Source organism: Lissotriton vulgaris, chromosome 4_1, assembly GCF_964263255.1.
Source record: "Lissotriton vulgaris chromosome 4_1, aLisVul1.2, whole genome shotgun sequence".
Lineage (NCBI taxonomy): Eukaryota > Metazoa > Chordata > Amphibia > Caudata > Salamandridae > Lissotriton > Lissotriton vulgaris.
In genome coordinates this window covers 1,256,353,216-1,256,380,269 of record NC_141691.1, presented here as the reverse complement: position 1 = coordinate 1,256,380,269, position 27,054 = coordinate 1,256,353,216, and the positions used below count along the sequence as shown (strand labels likewise).

General features: G+C 41.7%; 1 protein-coding gene across 1 annotated transcript in view; it reads left to right on the top strand.

Annotated features, from left to right (window-relative positions):
* The first annotated feature begins 2,558 nt into the window (after positions 1-2,558).
* LOC147723109 (coiled-coil domain-containing protein 102A-like) overlaps positions 2,559-27,054 on the top strand; it is a 512,857-nt gene continuing 488,361 nt past the window's right edge. Inside the window, exon 1 of the mRNA XM_086966925.1 lies at positions 2,559-2,778. The gene's annotated coding sequence lies outside the window, so the exon portion shown is untranslated. The remainder of the gene's footprint in view (positions 2,779-27,054) is intronic.

The window sequence follows — 27,054 nt, the reverse complement described above, 5'->3', positions numbered from 1 at the left end:
CCATACAACACTCCCTGCCCTCAGTGAATTACACCAGAGATGGGAGGAGGATTTAGGAGAACCAATCGCCGAAAAAACATGGGGAGAACTGGTAAAACAAGCAAGCAAGGGTACCTGAAACACCAGATTTCAACGTGTTCACTTGCAAACTATGCTGCCAGGACATGAGATCTGTCAGAAGAGGGGACAATGAGATGCAAACGAAATGCAATAATGCTTGAGCATAACTGTATTTGAATTGTGATTGTAAGACGACAAGAGTAAATATTGAATACAAATTGTTAAACAAAAACATGGGTTGTATTTGTTCAGCAGCAGACAGAGCCAAATAAATAAAATAAAATTGTGCATGACTACTGATTTCTCACCAAGTGCCCTCTTGGTATCCTTTTACTCATTCAAACACATCTCTGCCTGGCACATGACACTGGATGGAATACTGGGCCTTCTCTGATTTCTCCCCTTTTTTGGAATACAGCCACAGCAATCAGCTGCCCTGGTGACTAAGCTGTTAGAACCTTATTTTAATTATAGTAAGTACTACACAAAGGTTTCAATACCATGCAGTCCCTTATAATGATTTTGGATCATCTATCAGTGTTCCACATTAAGATCCAACCACAGTTTTAATCAGTACCATATATACAATTAATAGTAACCATCTCCCCTATGTATGATATTTTTGATTTTCAAGAATCCAACTGGTATTTTTATATGATTATTGCCACTGCCCTTACCCCTGCCTGAACATTTGACTGTCCTTCATTTTGTATCTTTTAGTAGAGTTCTCCATATATGAACAGATATAGGTAAAATGGCTGTCATATAACCTGTAGTTATAATCATTAATCAATACTGTAGTCTAACTGTGTGGCGTAATACTGAAATGTATAAGTCTATTGTCATTTTGCTGTATTGTGATTAATTCCTTGGGAAAAAAGCGTTTGCGAATACACAGAACCTTAGGGGCACATTAGGATGGCGGGTGGACTTTTTCCCGCCCACCATCCCGATGCAAAAAGGGACCGCCCGCCTTAAGGGCGGGGGGTCCCGTTTGGGCCATTAGGATGCGCCCTCCACAGTGGCCGGCACATCCCGCAATTTTAACATTGCGGCACCCGCTGCAATGCTAAAAATGCACGTCTAGCAGTTCAATGTACAACGTGAATACACAGAAACTTAGGGGCACATGAGGATGGCGGGCGGACTTATATAAGAGTTTTATATAGCGCTGTCTAGACCCGAAGGTATCAGAGCGCTTTACATGAGAATCAACAATGTAACAGAAAAAGATCAGCAATTACACATTACATCAAAAATAAAATAGGCAATACATTAGGAGAGGAGAGAAAGGAGAGAGAAAAGTAGTGGAGGGGGCAGGAGAGGTGAGAAAGGGAGGGTAAGGGAAGAGACAACAAGGAGAGACGAAAGGAAGTCTGTCTAAAGACCGACTGGGTAGGTGGCGACCAAGGAGGGAATCCACGGCCCATCTCCCCTATAGCTAAACCAGGTAGCTCCATCGGGCACCATCCAGAACCAAAAAGGGACCACTCGCCTTATGGGCGGGGGTCCCGTTTGGGCCATAAGGATGCGCCCTCCACAGTGGCGGGCACATCCCGCATTTTTAACATTCAGCACCGCCCGACGCAATACTAAAAATCCACGTCAAGCAGTTCAATGTACAACGTGACAGGCACCGAGCGGTGCCTGCCACTTTGTATATGGAAATGCATGTGCAACCCCCACCCCCTAGACTCCCTGGGGGCCCGCAGCGGCCCCCCACAAGTGATTCCCGCATGAGTTGCCGCCACGGAAAGGCATGTGTCCGCCCCATCATAATATGGTTGTCAGTGTCTAACAGACACCGCCACCATATTAAACTCTCTTCCGCTTGGTCGACTTGTCGACTGGGTGGAAAAGCAGCAGACGGTCTTTCCGTCCGACCGTGGCCCCCCCGCCATAGTAATATGGCAGGTGGGAAATGGGTGGCGGGCAGGGGTGAATGTCGGGCGGATCGCCACCGCCATGCAGGCGGTGGCCATCCGCCCGACATCCTAATGGGGCGCTTAGTTTGTGTTTTGTTCACCAGATTTTGTTAGGTAATCACTCAAGAATTCACACTTCTACCCCCCAGCCCTGTTATTGTGTATACATCGATTTCAACTCCGATAATGTTTTTGGCACGCCCAAGTTCCATTTACAGGCCTCAAAATGTTGCCAAACTCGCCCAAATGCAACTGTACTGACTTAATTACAATTCGAAGTTTTCCTTAGGAGGAATCTTGCGCGTAGCATATCCGATTGCTTTTCAAAGTTTACTGCTATCTACAGTCTGAATACGTTTTGCGGCTTTTGAATACACACTTTAGAAGCACTAGCGTGCATGTGGGGAACACGCAGCATTTTTTTTATTGTGAAAGGCTGCATTATAACGGGCATTTTTTTATGAAACATTACAACCAATGAAATCACCTTTCCAGTTAGGGTGGAGGGACCCTCTGCTGGAAATCATCCAGTTGACCAAGACCCCAGAGCAGAAAACAAATGAAAAAGTAAGCAGGATAGCCAGTTTTTTACGCACGTACGTGTGTGAGCCGGAGTAGCACGAGCCGTCCCGCGAGCCCGGAGGGGCGGGTTTGTTTATCACCTTTTGGTTTCGCTCTTTCGTTTGAGCGTATTAGTCCTCCAGTGGAAAAGCACAGGCTGATGGGGCGAAAAAAGCAGAAGAATTCTAGAACTTGGAACAACAATTCTAAACTGCCGGTTTGCAAAAGCGAGGTATAGTACTAAATAAACTGTGTGCATTTTATTTATTATAGTATTACAGCGTTATATTTTGTTCATAGCTAAATATAAGTATATGTACAACAACGCAGTTTTTCTAAGTATTGTATGATTTTCGGTATGGAAAGTAGAGCGCGCTATCAGCTGTCACAGTTCATGTGTCAGGAATTTTTATTTAAGACTTTGAAAGACTACATCTGGTTTACAAAATATAGCTGTGCGTTTATAGAGCTACACTTGAGACAATTCATATATAGAAAGTATGTTTGTTTACCTTAAATTCACTTCTGTCAGGAAAATGTAGCCGCCTGTTGATATCAATCATGAAAGAATGTTTTCATAGTACATGGTTTAACCGATATTCGCATGCCTGCCAGACAACGAACTGGCACATTCTGCACATTAAAGTCAGAAAATATGTTTTAGATTTCAGAACTGGCAATTGATACCTCACACTTGTTTCTTGTATTCCGAGTCTCTGGATAGAGGGCCAATAACATTGTAGTGGTCCCCTCAGCTGAAGGAAATTAATAATATGCTTAGCATTAAACATGAGAATAGTTTAAAAATCAATGTGCCTCGTAAATGATGTCCATGGAGCTGGCATTATTAATGATTCTATTAAACTAATGTATTTCCAAATCAGTAATCGTAAACGTGTCTACTATACCTATATGGCTACAATTATATTTGAAGCTAATTCATGGGAATGGATTATCGTTGATCAATGTAATATTTAATTGAAGCCTATAGTGGGAGCTGCTGCTCGTTTATTTCCATTTCAAACCTATGCATTCATTATTAGGTACTTAATAGTGGCTATTTCAGGATTGTAATGTACGATATTAATGAAATACACTATCCAGAGTTCTTTTCCATGAGTTATGAAATGTGGTACGATGATATATCTTTTGGAAAACTGCAGGTGGTGGAAATAAATACTGCTGTGATTCTAAGTTACAGAGTGGAACATTGCCATTTTGTATCACAAAACTCCCTAAATATGCTTCACTTATTAAACATGGTAGCCAAAGTTTCCTAGTTGCTGTCCTGAAATTGCAAATTTCCCACATTATTCTATATTCAAAAAGCATAATATATCAAATGGGCACCATTTGATATTTATATTAATGGAAAAGAGGTTAGTTTTGCACACCTAATTAGAGAAGTATTATATTTCATATGTTTTGTATATAGCCAAACAAAATATTTTTCCACAGCATAATAAAATCGAGTAGTCTGTTAAATCCAATGTCTCTTTAAGGACATCTCTTGAGAATACATCATAGTAAATCGTGCTTCTTTTGTAAAATAATAAGGGCCGGTGCTGAAAGAATTCCCAGAAGAGCGCAGTCGTAAATGCCAAATGTCAGGTTTGCTGAATACCAAGGCTGCATAGTCGTGATTCCGCCTCATGGCTCTTTCATCCACTACCAGACTCTCCTAACCCCATTATCCCACACTTGCAGTTTGTTTCCTTCCCTGATTTCTCCCTTTGTCACTGTTTTCCTGTCCTTCTCTTGCTGGTAGCTTGCCACAAATAAAGTCAGGCTTAACTAAGAGGCAATGTGTAAAGTATTTATGCAGCCTACAAACAGTAATAAAGTGAAAACACAAAACAAGAAAAATTCCACACCAATTTAGAAAACTAGAGTACATTTTAATAAATTATTTGACACCATAACAACAAAAATACAATCAGTAGAACTGGAGATATGCAATCGTAAAGGTTTAACGAAAAAAGGGCCTAAAAGCACAAAGTGCCAACTGTGGTAATCTGGTTGCACTGGACTGGGACAAAGTCAAACGATTAGCCCAACTGCAATGGACCATAGGCCAGATACAGGAACCCATTTAGGCCTGCTGAACAAAGTACCTTAAATCCTGGTTTGCAGAGCATTGTGAGATCCCACGTCGAGGATGCATCGTGCAGTGGCGGATCTGCGGAAGCTGCGGTGCGATAATGCAGAGTCCTGCATCATGGTCAAGGATGCCATCAACGAGGGGCTTGTGGTGCGGTGTCCCGATTTGAGGATGCATCATACAACACTGTACTGACAAAGCTTAGAGGCTGTGAAATTAAGTTCTGTGTTGTTGTGAAGGATGCTGTCAATGGGGGGCTTGCAATGTTAAGGCCTGCGTTGTCTCGCAGCAGCAGTTGCAAGGAGGCTGTGGGCTGTGATGTGAGGTCCTGCACCAGGGATGCGTTGTGCAGCGTCAGTTCTAAAGTGGCTGTGAGGTGTGTTTGTTCTACCCGCAGAACCACAGCTTGGCTGTCAGAGCACTTTCAGGTCCACTTCCAAGAGCCCAGGTCTTACACAGGTCTTGGGGTGTACTTAGGAGTGGGTCTGAGGACTCACATTTTATATGTGGTGCCTCCTTTGAAGTGCTTATAGTTTTCTGACTTCCCTGCCCTGACTCCCAGCTGGGTGCATGGACAATTCAGAGGTAAAACGCCCATTGTGTGAAGGCAGAGCACAACCTATTCAGTTGCAAGTGGGGCTGTGCCCAGCTCACCCCCAACCTGCCAGTTGATGGCCCATCCAGGTACACCATATCCCTTTATTGTGTAGCTGTCAGAGAGGAATAAACAAAGTCAATCTGTCAGCTACACCCATTCATGTGACCCAGGAACAGGCTAAAGGGCACCAAATTGGGCAGTAAAACGCCAACTTTCTAAAAGGGACATTTCCAAAATTGTAACCTAAAATCCGACTTTACCAGTAACAGGGATTTTTATTACAATTTCTCTGACACCAAACATGAAACGTCTGCCAGTTAAGGCTTGGCCAGGGGGTTATATTCCAAGTCAAATTTGCAGTTTAATACTGCATACAGGCTGCAATGGCAGGCATGGGCTATTTTTTAAGGGTCTACTTAAGTGGCTGACACAATAAGTGCTGCAGGCCCACTAGTAGCATTTCATTTAAAGGTGATGGATATATGGTATACCAATGTACTACCGACAGTAAATTACATATGACAATCTGGTGTATGCCAATTTCACCATGTTTTAGAATGAGAGCACAAGCACTTTAACACTGGTTAGCAGTGGTAAAGTGCACAGAGTCCTAAAACTAAAAAAAACAAATTCAGCACATTGGAGGGTGAAAGCAAACATTTGGGAGAAGAACATCATAAGGCTGGCAGGTCTAATACCTTCATACAAACAACTTGTGTTATCATCTCTGAAACCATAATTTTAGATTAGTGTTGTGCTAAATCAAAATACTATTTTCAAACTTGTAATCTCACACGTGAATGATACATTTCCACTTCCCTTCATCTAGAACAGTGATTGCTATCAGAAACAACATCAATAATTCTGACACAAGTACACATTTCACCCATACTACATTTAAAGTGGTATCCATAGTTGAATTTTCCCTGATTTTCCCCCAGCTTATATGTTGTGAACTTTGCACACATGGTGAGAGGAGAGGATCTAGCAGCCTTAGTTCTAGAGTGGTCATCCTCGAAGCTGGATAACTGGGTTCGAGTCTCGGCAACAATGCTAAACATCCTGTGATTCTGTGCAAATCACTTAATCTCCCCATGCCTACACAAAAAAAAGAATGTGTCCATCTGTAACGGAACAGCTGCTCATGTAAAGCACTCTGATACCCAATGTCTCGGGTCTGGTTCACGCTATATAAAACTCTTAAGTAAAAGAAAATGGTAACCCATAGGCTTCATTTGTGCTTTGAACTCTTAGCACTTCCTTTTCCATCCATCTAAAAACTGCTCACTTATATTCTCTGTGTGTTCAAATGAGCCACAATTTCCCCTTTTTCAATGGACCTAAAACTCTTTATTAATTTTAACTAGTTTTAATCATGTTTGTTCCTGCCTATCAGAACTTTTGTATTCATTTTGCAATCTTCTCACTTATGTTTGCTTTCTTGTTTTTCCCTGGTATTTGTTGGACAGCGCCAATGCAAATTAATCAGCTGTTCTTGGTTGCCTTGTGGAGCATCTAAACCAACATTAATTGGATTTAGGTGTCACATGATTTCTTCTTTAGTATCTATGTCAGGTTTTGTGAAACGTGATTAACTGAGTCTGAAGACAATAAAACTCACTCTCTAGAATGTAGCTTTTCTCATGTGTGAGGAAGCATGAACGGCAGAAATGACCATGGAGAAGGAAAAAGGAATTGGGAGAGAAAATAAACAGCTGGAATGGTATGGACTTGTCAATATGTTTCTTTTAGTTCAGGATATTCAAAATAGAATTTTCAATGATGAATTCCAATTGTTTAGCGAAAGTAAATAAAACAAAGTTTTACTAGGTTGCGTGAGCATTGACATACTCTGAAAAAGAGGTATTGTTGAAAACGCTTGTCATGGTGGGCTGCTGAGAACCTAAGCCACAAATAAAATAAATCAATAACAGCTATGGTGGAACCCCAGGTCGACAGCGAACCTGGAATTCAGGTAGCTAGAGGGAGAGAAAGTATAGCAACTAATCGAGAGGCAAGACAGAGTTCTGGGGATCGTTTAGAACAGGGGTCTCCAAACCGGTCCTGGAGGGCCGGATCCATGCCAGATTTTTCGGATATCCCCATTGAGATACATGTAGTTATTTTAAAAATCTGGCATGGATCCGGCCCTCCAGGACCGGTTTGGGGACCCCTGGTTTAGAACATAGTACTAAGTCCTAATCCAGAGGGCAGGTCAGAATTTGTGCAAGAAGGCCAGGGAACTGATGGAGCTGTAAGAGAACAGAAAATACAAAATTGAAGGATGCAACAATGGTGAATGAACTGAGGAAAAGCAAAGGAGACACTACAACAAGAAAAATTTGCCAGCCATCTTCCCAAGGAAGTAAACTGCTTATAAAGCCCTGGTACCACTCATAACCTGAAAGTCTTTCCCCTTGACCTACACCCGTGCTGATTCCTTGTGTCCCAGGCACCACACACCCCTCCCCCGCAACTTTCCTGGCTTTCTCTACCATATTCTATGGCAAATAGTCCCAGCACCAAATCCCTGTGCCTGAGTAACTCGCTTATTCTTGACTGGCTGGTCCTATTAGTTTGCTCACAGCCTTGAAATTTAGTCTGAAAGGAAATGCCCATTGTTCCTTTGTTGTTCTACATTGTTATTCACTATTCTTCTTCCTTTTGTGACAGAAGCTTGTATTAGGCCCTGGAACATGGAGGCCCTGCTTAACTTAAGGGGTATCTTGCATTTTTTGCAAGACCGCTTCCACAGGGTTGTCTTTGGCCTTGAAGTGCTGCATCTTTATAAGCATGACTAGCGGAAGCGGACTCTTCTTTCACTGCACTGTGTAAACTCTCTCATTCTCATTTTGATCCCTCTACACATTCTGAAAAAGGACAGAAATGGGGTTGGGACATATTTGCAACTCTGAAACTGGTGTTTTTTCCCCTAGAAATTTCTCCAGATGTTACCAGTGGGTAATTTTACCAGTGGCCTATAAAAGGTCTCTCAATATGTCCAACACCACTTTAAGTGGTCTTTGCTGGTCCATGGGCTAGAATCTTAGGATGGTCTTTTAGTCATTTATTAATATACTACATTGGGTAGCGGGTCATGCATATAAAACCTACAAACTTTACTTTAAACTTGAGGTGTTCAAGAGGGTTTGGGGGGGCTTTTCTATCTTCATTTCTGAGGCAACGTCTCCCTGATTCTAACAATACACACATTTGCTTACATTTTGTAAAAGGTCCGGATAATTTAGCCAACATTACTTTATGTCTGAGACATTTGTTATACTTTGTGAAGAAGAGCTTCATATGTATGACTATGCCCAAGACTGAGATGCTGGTATTCAGAAGCACTGAGCTAAGTTCACTACCTTCTTCACTGTCAGGCACAATTCAAATAAGGGAGGAAAATATTGTTTCTAAAAAGTTCAAACAATCATGTCCCTTCAGAGTGTCTGGCAACTTTTTTACCCACCATATATATTTGAGATTTGACCCTTAATGCTGGACATCAAAAGGCCATTATCAGGACTGGTGAACAATAGGAACAACTATAGAAGTAAATATCAAATTACTTGTGTAATTAAACTTAGTTAACTAAAATGCATAGACAGTAACAGGGAAGTAAAAAATAATGACTCACTACAGAAGACAGTTAGTACAGCAGATGAGTCCACACAGATCTCCTCTGGGGAAATTCAGAAAATAATTTATGGAACAGAAGGTAAAAAGACAATCTAAAAGTCACTCTTTTGGTGAATAGGCAACCAGCGAATAAAAGGCTTCACCAAAGTGGAAGAATTTCATGCTGTAATGTTAAAGTCAAATTAGAACAATCTGCGAAAGACAAAAATATGAACCTAATTTCACTATTTCAAATTACGAAATTTGAAAATTAAATCAGAAATCAGGATTCTAATATAGCACTCCATCAGCAGGTGCAATGTGTGCCACAAGCACGTGTGAACTCGTGGCACACTGCAGTGACACTAAAGCAGGTTACCCACTATTTTAACATCAGAGCTAGAGCAATCACTCTGAATGAGCTTTGCTAACCACAGCACAAATTATCGTCTAAGGAAAGAAGAATTATTCTTATATTAAAAATGGTTTTATGTTAAGAAAAAAACAATAAACAAATAGAGAAAGGGAAAATCTGCCTTCCACAAGACAAATAAAACAGTATCTTCTTTGCTTAGATCAGAATCATGGCAGATTGGGACCCACATATACCACAAGTGAGCTAGACATTTGCTGATTTGTGTACCGGTCATATGAGTAGTGTTTCAAAAACTTCAACAACATTATAGCCACCATTCTGCAGCATATAGAGAAATTAAAAGCTCAATCATTTTAAATTGGTACCAGAAATAGAGCATTAAGAAGAAAAGTCATATGGATGGCACCACACATCCATATGACTCATGATTTACACATTAAAAATCATTCTATAATTCACAACAATGTAGCATACAATAACAAAATAGCCCATCAGCCAGAAACAGAGTATCATCATCTTCTTCTTCTCTCGAGCATCATCATGTACCATAATATATGATGATACTCATCTATGCTGCTTTTTTGGCAACCTAATGCAAATGCCAAAATATCAATCTGTGAATTAATTAATTAATTCACTATCATCATACCAGCACTTGAACACTGGGTGGCCTTTCCTTTGTGAATATATGATTATTGCACCCCGAATTATCAATATATTGTATAAAACTCACTACAGTCGCTAGGTTATTTATTTATTGATTTGCATACTTGTCTCAAGACACAAGACAGGTAATATCGTCCATAGGAACAGATTTTCTTGATATTACATTGTTTACCCAGGTTTGACTATGGTGGTAGGTATCCCTAGCACTTGCATAATAACAATAAAAGTAAGGCATTCATCAAACTGTGCTCTAATTCAATCCCACTGTTGCTTACGTGTCCTGAACAAAAATCAATCACCATTAATTAATATTTCTTTTAAAAAGTGGACACAATCAGGTTAAACACTAACGACATCCTTGACCATGCTGCAAATCCGTATGTACTGCTGACACACTCCATAAAAGTCTGACAGCAAACTCCTGTCCACTATCTTACACTCTCTAAAAGCAAACTCCTATAATGATGACCCCCATCTGTCTTTTTAAATTAAGTTCATGCCCCAGGAGGCTGTTACATCCATCTTGGACTTGGCCAACACCTTGCTTCTCAAATGTAACTTTGATCTCCACATATTCCTAGAACCGTACCAACATTGGTTTCTTCCGAGCTTTAGTACAAAGATTGGAACCCTGCATATCATAGATGAATTTCTGCCAATCACTGATTACGGGGAGCTATGTCTCTTTGTCTTGCTTGACATGTGAGCTACCTATGAAATCCTGATCCTTTGCTTTTACACAGAAAGGGATGACAGAATGTTTGAAGATATTTGGTGCTAGCTTCTCATATTACTATCACTTTCTCATCAATATTCTTTTACCAAAATCCTGTATAATGTTGTGGTGCAGAATCTCCCAATTCAGCAGTGATGCACTGAAACATTGATCATTGGATAAAAAAGCCAATCAAGCATGAAAGTGAGAATATACCACATATCTGAATAACTGCTGATCAAAAGTGCCAAGTGCTTGCATTGGGTTACACCTCAGGGCCGATTGAATTAGCTTAGTCATTGTTTTGAAATATCTCCAAAGGATATATATGAGGTGAATTTAAATACAATTAATTTCAATAGACACCATTTACAAATGTATTAGCCATTCTGACAATTTGGCTTGACTGTACCGTTCAATGGATCGCCCTGCTCTGAAAATTATAACGTATAATAAAAAAATTAAATACAGTTTGTGTGAAGACTGTTCACCTTGAAGTGAACTCTCAGGTTCTGTGCAGCTTTATTCGCACCAGTGAAAGATTAAGGGCCATATGTATCAAGCCGTTTTGTAATCGCAAATGCCGAAATTCGCAGAATTTCGGCCTTTGCGACTCGCACACGGCCGTTTTGCACGTTTTGGAATGTATGAAACATTCCCAAAATAAGGAATTGCAAACTTGTGCGATTCCTTATTTTCCCATAGTATTTAGGGAATCGCAAATTTGGGATTCCTTAAATGCTATGTATGTAGCAATTTTGGCTTGCGAATTTTGATTAAGAATTCGCAAATTACCACCAACTTTCAGTTGATAGTTACTTGCGAATTCTTCCAGAAAAGTACAAATTGGCATTTTTAAAGGTGGCATATGATGCACACACATGCCCATAGGGCATGTATGTGCGCCATATGCACACACATGTTCTTTTCAGGGGTGCAGCAAGGTATCTTTGAGACACCCCTGCACCCTTGCAATAATTCTCAAATTGCGATTAGCAAATTGCGAATTCGCATTTTGAGAATTATTTTGCATTCATTCCTATGGGCCTCCTGGCCCATAGGAATGCATTGGAAATTAATCCTTAATTGCGAATTTGCAAAATGCAAATTCGCAAATAAGGAAGCTTAAGGAATCGCAAATAAAAAGCGATTTTGTTCATACATACCATTTTGCATTTCCTAAATAGCAATTCCTTAAAATTCGCTATTTAGGAAATGCAAAATAGTTTGATGATACATATGGCCCTCAGTCACAAAAAGCATTTAAAAGGGCATTCTGGTTGACTTGTAGGAAATCAATTCATGAAATGCGTTCTTCTTCAGAGCACATCTGGAAAAACATCATAAGTGAAACAAACTCCCTGTCCCTAGTCTTGTCAATGTTTTATGGGCCTTTTATTGGAATGGAAAGTCTGTGTTACTGAAACTGCATTGACCATACCTGGCATTGCTCTTTGTACTGCTTTCCAATACCATAAAATAAGTGGCTTGATGTTTAATCCTGCATCTGGTGCATGAAGAAAATGTCTAATAATACGTTTATAACATAATGAGAATAGCAACATTAAAAAACAGAACAGCATCAACACCAGCACCATCACAAAAATAATTATAATTATAGTGCTTCTGCAACTAATAATATTACTATTCTTGATATTAATCGTTAAAAGCATAATTATACTGATCATATTGTTTTAAAGCTGATAAGTAGAAATGTACGACTCAATTTAGAAGAATGTTTCCAAATTGTAAAGAAACAGCCACTGGAGGGACAGGTGCAATGTTACTTTTAAAAGATTGACTGATTAGTTTGTAAATAACACTGGAGGTACACCTTGCCCTGGCCATGCCCGAGTGATCAAGGAAAAAGACAAGGAATTGACCATAATGGTATAGATAAACCCCTTGGGCGTACAAGAGGTAGGAATGAAGGTACTCTTTTAATTTAACCACCACAATTTATGTACCGAGAGATAGTTGCTTTCAGAATAAAACACTTTACTTAGAAATTGAGTTTGTGTTTCCTGAGAGAATCTGTTTCTCATTAAGACGTGAAGGTTTTTCCAAAGTACTGAATTCTTTCCCGAAGTAGCGAGTAAATGATTTTGTGTAGTTGGAAAACAATCACAGCGCTTTTTTAGAGTTTAACTCTTAAGCACCTGAATCTCTAGCCTGTGTTTTTTGAAAGACAAAAGTTCCAAATATAATATTGGCTGTCGAAGTACCTTATAATAAAATACTCATGTCAGTTTCAACTCATCTGAGTTTATCAGTGATAAATGTGGGAAAAAAAGTAATTACGTGAATCTATTTTCCTCCCAAAAGTCAAACGATTTAACTATAATAAATGCTACTTAACAGTTTAAAATGAAGGGAGCTGTACACAATATATATTTATCCGCAGATAAGGATGTTGTGATTTTAGGTTTTAGTGAAAAAATATGACATTATTACATAATTGAGGGTCAATGTCTGGCAAGTACACCCCCCAGCCTATTCAGTACTGTGTTGCTTGAGGTGCACAATGTAATACCAAATTTGTGGCTGTTTATTCAGTGGCTGGACATTGGAAGGGAGAGGTTTTCTTAATTTCATAAGCTGTGGCCTATAAAAACGAGAGAATACACTTAGTAGCTTTCCATGCTCTCATTATTTAAGCACACACTAAGAAATGTTTTTAAAACACCACAACCCGATTTAAAAGACAAATGGAGTCCTGGGTATGGATGTTGCACTGGCCTTGTAACCCTGCTGGCAGTTTGACATTCCAGATGGTACAGCTTGAAAGGGCCAGTGTATGAGATGATTTTTTTGTCCCTTCACGGTGCACCGGACCATAAAAATGGCCTACTCTTTGGCCCATTCAAGCTGGTCCATTTGGAAATGCCAGATTTTTAAGGTGCACGAAAAGCCAGCCCAGCACTGCTGAACATATTGTGGGGTTCCAAGCTGGGAAGGAAGGGATGGACAATTTTCCAAAGTCATTTTGGGATGCTCATCAGAGGCGTAGCTAGAGCTTGTGGCGCCCGGGGCTATCCTTCAGATTGCCGCCCCCCTGGGGAGGTGTTGGGGAAAAAGGACGGCGAGCACATGAAAGAGGTCTGAGAAACACGTATTATCGCTGTTAAAGTTACCTCGATCATGCAAGTTACATTCACATACATGACACGGTCCAGGGCTAGACAGCCCCCGTCCCCAAAATAGTGCCACCTGGGGTGGACCGCCCCCGCCTAGCTATGCCGCTGAAGGAAAACAGAAGAAAACCCAAAACATACATCAGTTCTACCTACCCTGTTTGTGACATCTCACGCATAACATCACAGCTTGTGCAGGACCCTTGTCCCCTGTCTGCCCCGCCCATGATCTCAGCAATGTCTGCAGACCGGTCCACCACACTGGGTTTGACCATGATTCCTCTTGCAGCACCTTCAGGATACTACAGGAGAGTCCAATGCACCTGATCACTAGACTGACTTGAGTTCTGCAGTTGTAGCAGTACCAAGCCGGGTGAGGGGGAAAGAGGGTTGGGAGGGGCAGTAAGTTAAAAACAAAGCTGGAAGGACAAAATATATTTATTCTGTCCCAAGTTTCGATTGTCTTCACCTTTAGGTAACAGCATAAATCCAAGTTAAAGTAATCAGTAGGAAATGCATTTGTTTGCATTATGATATTTTATTGATTAATTCAGTCACTACAGATGAGTGTAACCAGACAGTAAAGGAATAGATTCCTGGTGGTGGTGGGTAAGGAGTAGTGGTTAACGACTTCTGTATTTAAAGTGCTACGATGTCCCAGCCTATGACTTAAAGCACAATGAATATGCAACTCATTATTTTAACACAGTATAAAATGTTTTTGAAGTGTCACATTTCACTGTGGAATGTCTTTCATAAGTCACTGCATCAATGGAAATGTCACATTAGCAATGCGAATACTTGGCAGCTATGATATTAACCACCTGCGCTACCTCACACAAATGAAACCTGCCACTAGATGAAACCCTCATCTCTCTCCAGCAGGTAAATTAATCATCAGAGTTTACTTGACACTGTGTGTTGCCCGAAAACTGCTCATTATACATGGAACATTATAGTACTTTTAACACCTCTGTACTGCTACAAAACTGTGAAACCAAAGTTCCATTACTGAAGAGAAGAGTATTTTGAAGTGTATGCCCATTTAAAACACTGCCTCTGTTACTGTGCCGGTTTGTCCCTGTGTCCAAGGCTAGAGCCGGCAACCCACTCCCTCTACACATAACAGAGAGAGCACCATAGCTGCCAAGGTTTCAGACTGCTATGTTTGACCTTTCATAATTTCAGTGAAATTATGAGTGACATTTCAATGACAATGAGTAACACCTTCACAAGAGTAACATTAAGCAATGAAGACGAGGGAAACACGCTGGGGTTGAATAAAAAAATGCAACATAAATGAGTAAAAATGTTTTTTTCCAAAAGCTAACTGGACTCCAATAATAATTAAAATCATTAATTCTGAGGGGTCTGCGCCCACACCTCCCCCGGTTAGGGAACCTCTATCTGCCTAAGGCACAGATAACACCATGATTCCCACATGCTGTCAGAGCTACACTAGGCTCTATTGACTTAAGTGACACAGTGTGGCTCAAAAATACTGAGTGGCCTAACAGGATTTTAGTGCAGCTGTATGTGGAGTGGCGCATCTCATGAAAATGAGTGATTCAACTGACTCAGGCTGTGAGTGACTGCAAAACTACAGCTTGTAACAGAGCAGGCAGCTAAAGATGATCATGACTGCGCACTGGGCGCTGCTAGTTTAAAAGGCAGCAAGCACATCTTTAATTTTATGAGAAACTAGCAGAGAGAGAGATACCATTACTTCACTCTATGCACTGACTCAAGACGTGCGGCAATTCGGTATTGCGCTGCTGCTTCGTAGTAGCCGCAATTACTCCCAGGGGAACCATGCTGCCCGGGCATTATTCAAACATATCTAAGCAGCAAAGCTGCACACCCGAGTGCTTTGGGCTCCACAGCCGCCGCAGTCCATGGGGAGGGATGGGGAGGGTCACAGGCGGCAGGGCTCACTTGATGTTTTAAATAATTCCTGTGGTGCGAGCAGTGCCGATTGCCACCACAACTTCCCAAAACTTCGTCACAGTGTGGCTCAGTGCTGTATATTGTAAAGGAACCTGTAGAAATGGGGCCATGTATCACTCTAATCGGACGCACAGCATAAATTAAGCATGACTCTGATGCCAAAATAAACCATTTTCATCATGTTTATTCCAATTTCTTCCAACTTTAACGTTTTCATCCTTAATTAGTTCTTATTGTCACATGAGAGACAACTTATGCTCTTTAAATCCTTATCATCTGCAGACATACCAATCCAGGCCTTATACTGTAGCACGATACATAAGCAATCCTCATTCATTGATCCAAATAACCCAATGCATTTCAGGCCTATTTCCGGCCCTTCGTCAGGGGTACTGTACAATTAAAAAACATTGTTGTCAAAACGTGCATTTGAATCAATACAATGCATTGATATCTACGCTGAATTGTACTGTTTTCACCTTGTATAAATTAACGTTTTTCCCACTAAAAAAAAAAAGTAACCCTAGAGCTACCCCTAAGTTGACGCCCAAAACCACCTCTCCACGTCTCACATTTCAAACTTTTAAGCTTGCATCCCAATACATTTACGTGACACCCCATCATAAACAAATTATTGCCCTACAGCTAAGACACCCCGGACCTTTACCTTCTAAATCAGCTTTCATAAACGCCTCATGATTGAAATGCAAGCCTCCACGTACTGCATGCTTTCCTAAACCTGTGCTTTTAACACCTGTGCTCTGTGTTCACCCTCCTTTTTGTAACCACCTCCGTTAACCCTATATCTCCCTCTTCCATGCTGCGTTTGGAAGTATCCTTTACTTTCATGCACTTCATAATCATTAGTGATTTATTTAACATGCCAACGTCCTTTCTCAATAGTAACCTCCCCTTCATCTTATCCTGGTAACCTTGTTACAATCGAAGTGACCCCACTCTTCTAAATCTGTCCTTTGTGATATTTATCAAAAACCAAATCTACTACATGTCCCAAAATCCACTGTTTGTTCCCAGGTAACATGTCAGTGCTTTGTCTATCAAGCTGCATAAATAATTTACACTTCCTCCCCCACCACGCATCAAACCTAACTGCCCCGCCCACCCTAAGATGACATACCTTAATTATATCCATCCTATATGTCATGTTTACATTAGCTGTTGCACAAATTCATCGTATGCACGCGGGCGTGTTTATTAACGAACCCGTCATGAATTTAAATACAATCCGCCTTCTTTAAAAACTGGAAGGGCTTGCACGTTATCAAATTGAAAATGGAATAAGAATTGAGGACAAAAAGAAAATAAAGGTGTGCACGCTGTCAACCCCCTCCTTTTTGCGTATAATTTAAAGGCACATTTTTCTTAATATTAAAAACTAGCAGAGAGAGATACAATTACCTAACTCCACAGGCGAGCGGCACTTAGGTACGGCCCGGCCTCATCGTAGCCCCACTGACTCCCAGTCCCGGAGACAAACCATGCGGCCCTGGCATGTTTCAGGTCAGGTTCAGTAGCAAAAATGTGCCCTGGACTGCGGAGGCCGCTAAGATCTTTAGGTTGGGTCGGGTGAGTCCAGTCCGGTAGCAGCCACTGGGACACATTTTTTAAAATATTTCCTGCATGTGTGAGGCGCGCTTATTGCGTCTCACACAACTAATTTCAGAGAGAGCGCATCACTACAGACACCCACTGACACTGCAGTAACTAGGTCACGTGCGGTGCAGCTGCGTGAGCAGTACTTGTTCTTCAAATGGTGGCCGGACGGCACTTGCCCGTTGCGGCGGCCTTTATAATTTATTTGGGTACACTGTCAGTCAGTGTACCCAAATAAATTATAAAGGTCTCCGCAACAGAGTGCCTCCTGGCCGCCTGGGGCGCCTGGTGGCGGACCGCCCACCCCCCCCTCTAGCTATGCCGGTGTTGCTTATGCACAAACCATGGATAGACCGTCCCCTTATATCCTTTATACAAGTGTTTCTGAGCCGCACTCAGTGCCAGATTACCAAATAGGCAAAGTAGGCACTGGCCTATGGGCAAATGGGGTCTCTGCAAAAGACTGATCTCTAAAAGTAGAAAAAAAGGATGCATGAGAGTTAGAAAAGAGTGTGCGGAACAGTGGAAATGAATCCCATCAGCCCACCCATGTGGCGGAGCCTCGTCATCTGGGATTAGTTGTGGGGTCCCGGTTCAGATGAGGAGACACACCTGATGAATTGTGTGTTTTTTCTCCAATCATCCAGGACCACCCAGGCGGATCCGACCTCCAATGTGCAGTGGGTAAGATAGTGTGAGGGCTCAAAGGAAAAATAATTTGCAGTGTACCAAAAGATATGAGAAAAATAGTGAAGTAAAATTGACTACCATGTTCTAGGGAAACTTTATTGGGAAATGAACCATGGGGTCAAGATTAAAACTAAAGTGTAAGACAGTGCAATATAATAACTGCCCTAAGAAGGTGATAAAGTGGTCGACATGTTTCTGCTGTAATTAGGGGCAACTCCCCTGCTTAGCTTTCATCAGGACCAGATCTTAGTTTTACACTACTGCAAAATGAAAAAGTGATTCAAAATTGAAACATCGTCTATTAGGTACTAAGTGTTACCCAGTATTTAATCTGGCAGGAGTTCTGCAGGCAAAAAGTACTCACAGTCCAATTGTGCCAAATATTTTCAAGGGATTCTTTCCTGTGAAGGAATGAAAATAGAAAATAGAAGCAAAGAAATACAACTATTGTGCACCTTACTCTAACTCTTACATCCACAACTGCAGATATATTATACAGTCACAGTCTCATTGCATCAATGGTCAGAAAAAATTAATTAGTATCAAGTAAATCATTACTTACCCCAGTAATCTAGGGAGTAAGCCTCACCTCTCCTGGCACCGGCTCAGGGATAGGAGGCCCGCTCTACGTATATATGGAAAATAGTGAAAAGAGGGGGAGAGGGATTTCATCATAACAATTTCAGAAATCTTTTCAACCTATTTCCAAACAGAACTGTGTGCTTATTTAGAAGCACCACCAAAACATTGGTATTAGAACAAGATTGCTAAAAACGATGGCTGAAAACAACAGGACAAGAATCCTTCAATGTGGCTATTTACTGTTTGGTACTGATCAGTGTAGTATAGGCAGTATTTCAATTTTGACAACAAACCAAAACAGCAATACAAGGAGACATACAAAGGAAAAAATTACAGAAAGAGAGACACAGAAGTTACAAGTCTCTTTTACCTGTCCGTCGGTACCTCTGGCCTCGTCCTGAGGCTAGGGGGGAGGTACCGACTGGGCGTCATGTGTGTGCTTATATTCTGCAAGACGGTCCGCTATTGGCTGGATAATGATGCGGACCAGAGGGAGAGCAGGCTGGACGCCGATAGCACAATGCGCATGTGTGAATACACGTGTCGTTATTGGTTACTATCTAGTCCAAATAAACGAATCCTAGCAGGCGGATTGTTTCGCACCTATGAGGATCCAAAGCATACATATTTTTGTTACGGTTGTGCGCTCAAGCACCACTGTGTGTTTGAGTTTCTTGAATCCCATCCTCTATCCATTTTAAAGAAATTGAAAACCGTCCCTATTATGAGGCTTTCAATCCGCATTTGCACAGTATTTCATAGCGCTCTCCGATGTCGGAGAACGTAAACAAAGGTGCGGGGTCCGTATAATAGGCGGAATATGATAGGGCGTTCGGATGAACCCACGAAGCCCATTGGACAGCTCTGTACCAATCCCAACGCTGTGGTTCGCTCATCAGTACCAGCGGAGGAAATGCTCCGTAAACCAAGGCATACAAAGCCGAAAGAAAAATGTAATTAATCACAACGGAATGTATTCTTTAGGAAGGCATCATAACCTTCTAAGACGGATGGTAAAAGTGGGATAATTAAAAATGGCTAGCTTATCCCTCTTGCGGAACCAGGTGTCAAAACCCTAGATAGAAGGCCAAATAACAGTAGATGTGTAACTGTGTGAAATGGCAATGTGACCTTTATGTAAAGATCTAGGTTTATACCTAAGTTGAAAAGTGAAAAATTGAAAATGGCCTTCTATCTAGGGTTTTGACACCTGGTTCCGCAAGAGGGATAAGCTAGCCATTTTTAATTATCCCACTTTTACCATCGGTCTTAGAAGGTTATGATGCCTTCTAAAGAATACATTCCGTTGTGATTAATTACATTTTTCTTTCAGCTTTGTATGCCTTGGTTTACGGAGCATTTCCTCCGCTGGTACTGATGAGCGAACCACAGCGTTGGGATTGGTACAGAGCTGTCCAATGGGCTTCGCGGGTTCATCCGATGGCCCTATCATATTCCGCCTATTATACGGACCCCGCACCTTTGTTTACGTTCTCCGACATCGGAGAGCGCTATGAAATACTGTGCAAATGCGGATTGAAAGCCTCATAATAGGGACGGTTTTCAATTTCTTTAAAATGGATAGAGGATGGGTTTCAAGAAACTCAAACACACAGTGGTGCTTGAGCGCACAACCGTAACAAAAATATGTATGCTTTGGATCCTCATAGGTGCGAAACAATCCGCCTGCTAGGATTCGTTTATTTGGACTAGATAGTAACCAATAACGACACGTGTATTCACACATGCGCATTGTGCTATCGGCGTCCAGCCTGCTCTCCCTCTGGTCCGCATCATTATCCAGCCAATAGCGGACCGTCTTGCAGGATATAAGCACACACATGACGCCCAGTCGGTACCTCCCCCCTAGCCTCAGGACGAGGCCAGAGGTACCGACGGACAGGTAAAAGAGACTTGTAACTTCTGTGTCTCTCTTTCTGTAATTTTTTCCTTTGTATGTCTCCTTGTATTGCTGTTTTGGTTTGTTGTCAAAATTGAAATACTGCCTATACTACACTGAGCAGTACCAAACAGTAAATAGCCACATTGAAGGACTCTTGTCCTGTTGTTTTCAGCCATCGTTTTTAGCAATCTTGTTCTAATACCAATGTTTTGGTGGTGCTTCTAAATAAGCACACAGTTCTGTTTGGAAATAGGTTGAAAAGATTTCTGAAATTGTTATGATGAAATCCCTCTTCCCCTCTTTTTTCACTATTTTCCATATATACGTAGAGCGGGGCCTCCTATCCCTGAGCCGGTGCCAGGAGAGGTGAGGCTTACTCCCTAGATTACTGGGGTAAGTAATGATTTACTTGATACTAATTAATTTTTTCTGACCATTGATGCAATGAGACTGTGACTGTATAATATATCTGCAGTTGTGGATGTAAGAGTTAGAGTAAGGTGCACAATAGTTGTATTTCTTTGCTTCTATTTTCTATTTTCATTCCTTCACAGGAAATAATCCCTTGAAAATATTTGGCACAATTGGACTGTGAGTACTTTTTGTCTGCAGAACTCCTGCCAGATTAAATACTGGCTAACACTTAGTACCTAATAGATGATGTTTCAATTTTGAATCACTTTTTCATTTTGCAGTAGTGTAAAACTAAGATCTGGTCCTGATGAAAGCTAAGCAGGGGAGTTGCCCCTGATTACAGCAGAAACATGTCGACCACTTTATCACCTTCTTAGGGTAGTTATTATATTGCACTGTCTTACACTTTAGTTTTAATCTTGACCCCATGGTTCATTTCCCAATAAAGTTTCCCTAGAACATGGTAGTCAATTTTACTTCACTATTTTTCTCATATCTTTTGGTACACTGCAAATTATTTTTCCTTTGAGCCCTCACACCATCTTACCCACTGCACATTGGAGGTCGGATCTGCCTGGGTGGTCCTGGATGATTGGAGAAAAAACACACAATTCATCAGGTGTGTCTCCTCATCTGAACCGGGACCCCACAACTAATCCCAGATGACGAGGCTCCGCCACATGGGTGGGCTGATGGGATTCATTTCCACTGTTCCGCACACTCTTTTCTAACTCTCAGGCATCCTTTTTTTCTACTTTTAGAGATCAGTCTTTTGCAGAGACCCCATTAGCCTTTCTTTCTTGTTAAACTGTCTATATTGGGGGTTTAGGCTATGAGTGGTCTTTAAATATTCTCACCCCTTGGACCCTCCCCCAACCTTTTGTGTTATATACTGGCCTATGGGCCCCACTCCTTTTAGGGTCCCTGTGACAACAGATCAAAATAATATTGATTTGATCTTAAAAGAAAATTAAAATCAAGCTTTCTTAAATATTGTTTCCAAAAGATAGAAAAAATGAATCAACTCAAAGAAACGAAAACTTTACATTAAAGACTCAAGAAAATACTGTATCAATGTAATGTACTCATTAATAACTTAAAGTACATAAACCAGAGACATCAGATTCACATAACAATTTGCCTCTTAAAAGCTCATCTTCTGGCAGCGGTCATTTTTTAAACAAATCCGGTGCATTGCATATTAGATAATTTGCGAGGGGGGCTCCAAAATTTCGACTGCCTTGGGGCCTCCACAGGGTTTAATCCAGCACTATCCCCACTGCATGGTTGGATGCGGTTTTATCTGACTGATATAATTTATCATTTACAAAACAACAATACCAAAACTGTGTACCTAGGCACCAGTCTTAAAACCGCCTTGCTAAGAAGTTTTACCTTCAACTTTTGCTTGGAGACTGTCACAAGGAGATCCTCATATCCAAAGATAAAGGTTTCCAGATGCTAGTGGTTGAAATTAAAAGGACCCCACCCACCTTGGTAGGTAAAATTGAATTTAGGTTCCTTACAAATGGATTTTCTTTGCTCTAAAAATTGCAAACTAGCATAAAGGGAGACATGTTATCAGTAGGATAGACATGGATCAGTTGCCTCAGGTATTTTAATGCTAGACATTAAACCAAATTAGAGCACTCGCTGTAGCTGCAACGTGATCTTTCCGGCCAAGCCAGGGATGCCATTTACCTTTCGCTCCAGACCCTTTGCAGTCATTGAAACAGTATTGTTGGCAGTTCACAGTCAAATGTTTCATAATAATCAGTACTGGCATTAAGGCGCTAATTAGGAGGCTTTCCGACCGACATCTCTGGTTTGACTTCCAACCGCCATATAACAATCACAGTGGTTGGAATTCAAACCAGCCAGATAATCCGACTGCCTTCCGATGGGCTTGAGGAGCCCCTCAGCCAGTCTGAAGGGCTGCATAATCCCTCATCATATTGGGATTATGATGGTACTTTCCGAGAGCAAATCTATGTCGGCCTTTCCGACATGGATTTGCTCTCGGAAAGTGCCTTTGGGGGACCCAGCAGGGTCCCTTTCACTCCTGGCCCTCCGGTTAAGGGCTTGGAAATCCCTGCAATGTGTGGCAGACACACTATTGTGCCTGCCACACGGTGCAGGCCTTTACACTGGCTCCCATTTCTCTATGGGAGCTAGTGCTACGGCCGGTTTATGGTCACAGCACAAGCTCCCATAAAAAAATTAGAGTATGCGACCACACCATGGGGTCGTTTCCGATTCGGGAAAAAAACGCTCGGAATAGCCGTTCGGAGCGTTTTTCTCGTACGAATTGTACCCGGCAATGTCCCCCGTACGTACGACGAAGTACGATTCGTACCAGGAGCTGGACTCTGTACGAATCGTACAGAGACCATACGAATCAAATCCCCGTACGAATCTCCCTCAGAACCCGCTGTACGCGACATCTGTACGGTTCACAGCTGGTTTTTCCGACCCAGCAAGTACGATTTGTGTCGGGTACGCACCGTACGACCCTTTTTCTACGGGAGCTGAAAACAGCCGTAAAAGCAGAGTTCGCCCCGAAACAGGTACAGAACGCCCCCCGGGTACCGTACATACACCCCATGATCGCAGGGGTACGGTGCGTACCCCTGCGATCATGGGGTGTACGAACGTACCCCTGTGATCATGGGGTGTACCCACCGTACCCATTGTTCGCTGGCTGTACGGTGCGTACACCCTGCGATCGCAGGGGTACGGTGCATACACCCCATGATCGCAGGGGTACGCACCATACCACGCGATCATGGGGTGTACGGACCGTACGGTGCGTATGTGATTGTGTGCTTTTCTGTACAAATTACCTTACCTGACGTGGACTGTACGAATTGCGTCCTCATACCCCAGTCCCGATCGTACTTGTCGGGTCGTACGGCATTTTTCCGATTCGTACGGAGAGGGCTCTGGATATGAATCGTATGGACGTTTTTTTTCCAGGATCGGAATCGACCCCCATGTGTGTTGACATTGGAATTGCGGTGTCGGGACTGTCGACCAGAGGACGGTTAGTACCATCCCCTGACATCGTAGTCATGCCCTTTTTATTACATTTGTTTGTTGGCGTTTTATTTTAAATATTTATAGTTTTCAGATTTTTCTATTTTATTCCTAATATAATTTTGTGAAGGCATGGGCTTCACTTTTGATTCAGGTGTTGAATGCAGCTACACTGGAAAGGATTTTGCCCTCCTGGTCTACAGTTGTCCTGATTTTCAAGAAGGATGATAAGGACAATCCACAATGTTACCACCCAATATCTTTATTAGATGTTGTGGTAAAGGTCCTGTTGAGGGTTATTTTAAATTCGCTGGGGGAGTGGGTAGAGGAGAACAATATTTTTAGCAATTTCCAATACAGTTTCAGGTCTAGGAGGTCTGCTTCAGATCTGTGCCTGAACGTTCATCTAATTATAAATAAGTACATGGCTGCACGGTTTGAATCTTTGCATTTAGCATTAATGGACATAACAATTGCATTTTTTAAGATAAACCAAGCAAAACTTGGGCTCTGCTTGGTGAGTTGGGGGTTGACCCGAGTATTGTGGGCCTCCTATACAATCTCCATTCAAAGACATCTGCTTCGGTGCGTTTTTTCCAGGGTGCTGCTTGCACTTGTTCACTACCTACTAGCTATAGTGTTTGCCAAGGGCGCATTCTTGCTCCTTTTCTGTTTACTCTATAGATGAACAGACTAGAGCCCACTTTATTCTCAGTCTCGGCGGACTGCCCTAGAGTTGGAGCTAGATCCCTGCCAGTTTTATTACATGCGGATGACTCGGTTCCAATGGCCCGCACCACTCAGGGTTGGATTTACTCATGACCAGGTATGTTTCATTTATGTAGAACATAGACCTGTTGTTCATCTTTTCAAAGTCCTATGTAATGGTAGTGGGTCTAAAATCTACAAGAAGTAAGACCTTTAACGTGGCTGATTTCACTCTAGTTAAAGTCACGGCGTTCCCTTACTTGAGCGTTTTATTTGATGCCAAAAACTTTTAGGAGCCAATAATCGAGGCTAATAGATCTGAGTTTGTTAAAACCATGGGGGAGGTTTGCAGCTTTGCACGTAATCTTGGTTTGCGGGTGCCAAAGGACCTTTTAGAATTTATCAGGCTAAATGCATATCCCAACTTCTGTTTAATAGCGAGGTTTGGCGATATCTAAACTTGGATTGGATTCAAGTGGCAGAGAACACATTTCTTCAGCAGATGGTACAGGTTCCACATTCGACCCCAGCATTTTTGGTCCAGGCGGCGCTAGGCCTTGGACAAGGGATTGACTAGTTGCTCTTAAGCCCTTAATTGCGCTGGATGAAGATATGGAGAATGGAAGAATTAATGCTAAATCGGTTGATCCTTGAGGACTGCATGGGTCTTGACCGGGCACATGAAATACTATGGATAGCCTATGTGAATACAGCTTTTGCTTCCCGAGGTAGGACCAATATTTTTGAGGATCACACTTAATTGTCCATTCACAAGCTGGGGTGCGTTAAAAGGCTGTTTTTGGATCAATCCCTTTTGGAGAGAGAGCTGAATGAGCTGCAGAAACCATTTGTGCAGAGTCACAGGGTGTTGAAAATCGTGCAGGGGAGGGAGACGTATTTAGCCAAGGTCTGTTTACAGTAAGATAGATTTTTATTGGCCAAGTTGGGTCTAACCAACTTCCTCATATTTTGGCATCCCCATGTGGTTTGAGTGGAGTCTGAGGCAACTTTGTACTGCACCTGAGACAATAAGTCTCAGCAGAACACTCTGCACTTTGTAATGTTTTGTTCCTATTTTAGCTGGCCAAGGAAGTGTTTTTTAATTTCCTTGTTGAAGGCCCTGAATGTTAACCAGATAAGACCAGCTATGCTTTATCTCCAGTTGTTTCCTAATGAATGTGTTACTATTACTGTTTTATACTTTCTGCCAGCTGCTTTGGTGTCCAGGAGATCGAGACCTGATTAATTGATTTACTGTTTTAGTGGGCTGGGTTATGCCTTTTTATTGACTACTATCATATTATGTACATTTTTAGTGATGGTTTTTACAATGATGTTGTTGTTTGTATTCTTTTATGGCTGTTTTATCAATGAAATAAAGATTTAGGATGATGATGATGATAATGACTCCTAATACAATTTTGGATTTTTAAAACGTAGGGCCTAATTATGATCGTATCGATCAAGGGACCGACAGACTCCAAGTTGGTGGTCCAGATCGACCAATTAGGATGTGACCAAACATGGTTCGGTTGCACTCCTATACTTTACAATGGAAGCATACATTCCGGCAGTAATGCATACTCCCATTGTAAAATGCGAGATGCAGTTCATCCCTACACCCTGTGGGTGCAGGGATCAACATGGGGGCCCAATAGGTGCCCCCTCTGCTTCCAACCAGAAGATGCACACCAAGGGGGCCCTGCTTTGGGCTCCCAATATCGGGTTCCAATGGCCTTTCTATTTCGGAAAGGCGGGCACAGAAAGGCTGTGTCAACCTGACATCGTAATCCCTGGGGCGGAAGAGCGGCCATTGGGAATACTGCCCGCTTTCTGACTGGTGGACTGGCTCTCCAAGCCTGTCTGAAGCTAGTTGGAAAGCCGTTTTGAGTTCCTTTCCGACCGACTGCATCATAATGGGTTGGTCGGAAAGGACTCCAACTGGCTAATTACAATGCGGTCGCAACTGCTCTGACGATGGTCGTAGTCATTTCCAACTGCATTGTAATTAGGCCCTTAATTTAAATCAATTTTTATTATGTAATGAATATTTTTATTGTTTTAAATATAGTTAAGCATTTATATTATATAATATATGTATTTTATTTAAAACCTAGGAGTTGGAATAGTGAATTTAACCCCTCCAAAATTCAACGCTTTCTCTACTGTTGCACGGATTGGAGTGGGAATAATACACCTTGCCCCCCCCAAAGTCCATCTCTCTCTACTCATACTAACATTGGTGTGAGAATGGTAAATGTAACCCCTCCTATTTCCAGCCCTTTCCCTTGACTGATGTATATTTTGGAGTATGAATAGTAGATCAAACTTATCCAAGGTCCAAAACTTTCCATGCTTTTGCTTACATTGGAAGGAGAATAGTAAATTTGACTCTTCCAAAGTCTG